Source organism: Limulus polyphemus, unplaced genomic scaffold (assembly GCF_000517525.1).
Source record: "Limulus polyphemus unplaced genomic scaffold, Limulus_polyphemus-2.1.2 Scaffold966, whole genome shotgun sequence".
Lineage (NCBI taxonomy): Eukaryota > Metazoa > Arthropoda > Merostomata > Xiphosura > Limulidae > Limulus > Limulus polyphemus.
In genome coordinates this window covers 164,184-168,893 of record NW_013666576.1, presented here as the reverse complement: position 1 = coordinate 168,893, position 4,710 = coordinate 164,184, and the positions used below count along the sequence as shown (strand labels likewise).

General features: G+C 32.5%; 1 long non-coding RNA gene across 1 annotated transcript in view; it reads left to right on the top strand.

The window, feature by feature from the left end:
• The first annotated feature begins 247 nt into the window (after nt 1-247).
• LOC111086265 overlaps nt 248-4,710 on the top strand; it is a 48,310-nt gene continuing 43,847 nt past the window's right edge. The window contains exon 1 of the long non-coding RNA XR_002610987.1: nt 248-324. This is a non-coding gene — a long non-coding RNA (uncharacterized LOC111086265). The remainder of the gene's footprint in view (nt 325-4,710) is intronic.

Here is a 4,710-nt window from a genome sequence, read left to right as displayed (position 1 = left end):
TGTTAGAGGAAGGATAGTTGGTCAAGCAGATGGTGAGAAAACGTTGGCAGACAGTTTAGACAATACATTCAGTTTATTTCTTAGTGTGGTGTCAATATAGAACATATGACATTAAGATCAATAAATCTGGCCCGAGGATTTTCCCATGGATGTTGTAAAGTACTTTTAAATCTGTTTGATTTGAATTAGTAATTTTATTTTGTATTTATAGCAAAACTACTAAGGCTATCAGCCGCCGTCCCTCATTTTCAACTACTGACCAGAAAGAAGACAGCCAGTCAACAGCAATCTAATGTTCACCATCCACGCTAGGAATATGTTGTGGTAATGCATAGATTCGAATATTGTCAATAATTTTGCAGTAAGAAATTTTCTTTAAGACATTTGCATGTCGATATCATTTTCTTCTTTAATTTTAATTTATTAATAAGCCTTTATTTCTAATTTATTCCATGTTTTTCTCGTATTTTCATATATATAACAGGTCTTAATTCTATATTATTTCTATCTAAACTACTATAGTATCATTGTTTCAACAATACAGTTCACTCAGATGTATTTGTCATAAGACAATAGTATTGGGCTTAATATATTCTCAGGTCAACTGGGATACAACAAACGTAATAGGCCTAATGAACTCTGGCGTTGAGCGAAACGCGTCCTAGGCAATGGATAAGACAAACATTATGGTGGAAATGCTATTATGTAGTGTTTAGAAAAATTGTAAGCCCAATAATATAATAGGTTATGATCACGTTTCGCTTGCTAAGAAAAAAGCGTTCGTACCATAAAAATACAGTGTAATGTTTTATGCATGTTCATTACATTGTCGTTACATGTATTTGTGTATGCATTCGTTGTTCATTAAGTCTGAAAAGGGTTGAGAGCTAGCACCAGTAAACACCTAGATCCAATTTATCATCACAATTAAATATATATAGTTTTTAGTTTTGATACTTTTTGTATAGACGCAACACTGGGAGTGATGGGTAAAACTTGAATCTGGTATTCTAGATGCAATAATGGTCTCTTATCTGTGTAAATATAATACCATAAATCTGTGAGAATCGGGCTAATATATTCATGTGTACCAAAAGTAAATTACAAACCTTAATTCAAGTAATGTTGTATAGAATAATAACTGCTTCCTGATCGCCACGCTGTTAGAACCTACACTCAAAGTTTTACTATTAAATATCGTTCTTAAATGATCAAGCATGTAACTTAATAATAGTACGCATCCTGGAAGCTTTAAGTTAACTTGGTGCACGTGTATAACATTTGCCAAAGATGAACTGTAATCTGAATACAATTAATTACAATTCTAAAGGTTATTTTCACAACGACATCTATTTTAGCAAAAACAAGCAAAAACTATGCAATGTCAGTGTTGTAGCAGCCTCGCTTTGCGCATGTATTTAAACAGGAAGCAAGTCGTTTGTTGTACGCGTTGCTTATTATTCATTTTTGCATCATGTTGTTGGTCTCAAAAGCGCCGTACTACTGTAGACAATTTATTTTGACTTGTATCTTCAACCATATAAATTTCAACTTCCAAATAGCTATGTTTAGTTTGGATAACCAAAAAGTACATCAAGTTCGCCCGAAAAAGGAGGTATTAGCTAAATGTAAAAATTGTAACTGTGTGATCACAAAAATATTATTTAATGCTTGACATCGGTGTAGTCAGTATGATATTCCACCCATAGAGCCGGTATAGCTTATGTCATAAACAAATAATTTTCATGAAATATCATATAACTGACAAAATACCTGAAAATACATTATGTATTACACAGCACCATTCTTTCCCACTCTTCACCTAAATATGCTTAGTAAAACTTGGTGACGTACTTAAAGCAATAACCACAATAATAATTGTTTATCACTAACACTGGAAAAACAAACAAACAAACAAAAACTTCAAAGCTAACAGCTTGAGAAGTGGCGTTGCCGAGTTCAGTTGGTTAATATAGGCTTCAGATTTGCAATTATCAAACTCGAATTCTCAACTGCTCTTCATCCGCAGCTCCATAATTATCACAAAATTCTCATTTTTGATAAGAATATTACACTGTTGATAAATACGTAGTGCAGAGTTTGACGAAATTTTCAAATGTCAAAAATGTGTTCTTTTACACGAGTTGACAGCCACCTAGTGATATAACAGAAGAAGGACATGCAAATTGCAATTTTGAAATTTTGTAGCGAGATTAGGTTAGCCTAGAAGCAATTAAATTTAAAATTCAGCATAAATCTTTATATTAATATTATTATTTTAGGCCTAGATGAAACTGATAATTAGCGTTACTTTCAATATTTATGGTACAGCCTAGTATAAGTGCTGTAGTAGCTCTGTATAATCTTCATTGAACTAATACACTACATATACTTGTTCAACAACTTGAGTTTTAACATCACCTGAAATTATTCTGGTTTTTTAGAATAAAAAAAGCATATACTTTTAGGATGTTACCATTTTTGAGTATTTATCCCTGTAATCCCCTTTAAAACACCCAGTTTCAATATTTTTAAAATAAACTTGGCGGAATAATTTTGCGAGTGGATATTTTCTGTTAACGTAACGTAGCCAAACTTTTCTAACCTCTCCGTTAGGCCTATAGTTTACAAAAAAAAAAAAAAGAATAAATAAAAAAACTTAGCATTCGTCTCTCTAATCCTGTTTGTACACCCAAGGGTCCTACACCATATTTATTTATCTTGAAAGCTGAAAATTAAATTCAGAAATACATAAATTGAATGTTTGTGATCAAACAAATTATCCTGACATCAAGCTTCAATAATTTAGCATAATAACATAAAAAGACAATTCATGATAAATATATCAATACAGAATTAATTTCCTTTATCCTACTTGGATACACTCGCTGAATGCTGGATAACCAAAACACGTGTGTATGGTGTACAGCCTATTCAATCAATCATGGTGTCCTCATTTGTGAGGGTAGACGATTATGGTTCTCCATTGTTCTCTATTCCTCGCTGCCTGCACCAACTTTCCTAATTCAATCTTCTAATCTTTAATCCATTTTAAAAAATGTAATCGACCCAAGTGAGTCTACATACCTCACGTTCTTCTCCCTTCTATTTCACCCATCATAGTCTCTGCTAATCTTCCCTCAGATCTCATTATACACTCAAAGTAGTACAAATGCCGTTTCCTATACACGTCCAGTAGTTGTTGTTTAGTATTTGCACTTTCCAATATTTTTGTATTAATTTTTCTTTCTATGTAGGTTATCTTTATTGTTTGTCTCGCACATCATCATGCTTTCAAATGTTGTTTCTTTTCCATCAGAGATTGTACATGTTTCCACTCCCGTAGAGTAGGATGACCAAACGTAAAATTGTAGTAATCCCTTTTTCAATTCTTGCTTAACAACTCTCCTAACAATTATTTGGGATTCAAGAATGCTGTTTTAGCCATTCTTATCCTTCAGTTTGTATCTTTTCCATCACTACTGATATTCGTTTACTGCCTATTACCCCTGCGTTAAATACACCCAATCACCCTAGCCAGAGATTAATGGATGTCATACAAATAACACTTCATAATGGTGGTTACTGTCAGCCTTCTAAATATAGCTTTAAAAAACTAGAATATTGCAAGATAAAAATATTATAAGAGTCGCGAGTCTACTTTGCAAGTAACCTGATATAGTAATCGATACTTATATATATATATATATACTATTAAATATCGTTCTTAAATGATCAAGCATGTAACTTAATAATAGTACGCATCCTGGGAGCTTTAAGTATCGTGCAAGTAATCCGATACAGTAATAGCTTATTGTAATTGAGTAACAATTTCACTTTAAAGCATTACATATATATATATATATATATGTAATGAAATTCAAAACAGGCAAAATGTAAATAAAAAGCTTATAATATGCTTGTTTTCTATTCGTGCCGTAACCATTCATTTTCTAAAGTATTAGAGAAGCTTTCCTAATTTTCTGCCTCCCCCCCAGTGGCACAGCGGTATGTCTGCGGACTTACAACGCTAGAAACCGGGTTACGATACCCGTGGTAGGCAGAGCACAGATAGCCCATTGTGTAGCTTTGTGCATAACTACAAACAAACAAACGTAATATTCTTATTTTGGAATTTAACATGATTAATATTTACTGTTTAATGTTTTTCTTAATAAATTGTATTAAAAATATTACATTTTGTTCTTATAACTAAAACGTTTGCACTAGAAAGAAAACCCGTAGTTTTTTTAAAGCTTAGCAGTATATATTAATGAAATAATTATAATATGTACATCGTTGCTAGTAAATGAAAGTTGGTTTGTTCGTTGTTAAGCGCAAAGCTAGACAAGGGCTATCTATGCTGTGCCCACATTGGGGGGAGGGGGTCGAAACCCTAAATTTTGTGTGAAAACCTCTTAGACTGACTGCTTAGCTACTGCGAGCATTTCAATGGAGGAAGTCTGAAGACTTAGAAATAAAAATTTCGACGTTTATAAAATCATTTTGCATATCAACTAAACCAATACTTATTTTAATGTCTGAATCTAAAGAAAGAATTGGGTGTTATGAATTTGCACTATTTATAACGAACTGAGATACCCGTCCTTTGTACGGGTTATGAACCTACAAATATGTGTGGGTGGATACTGTGGTAAATGACAAAAAATCTTAACTTTCACAAAATATTATTTATAGCATAACATATTA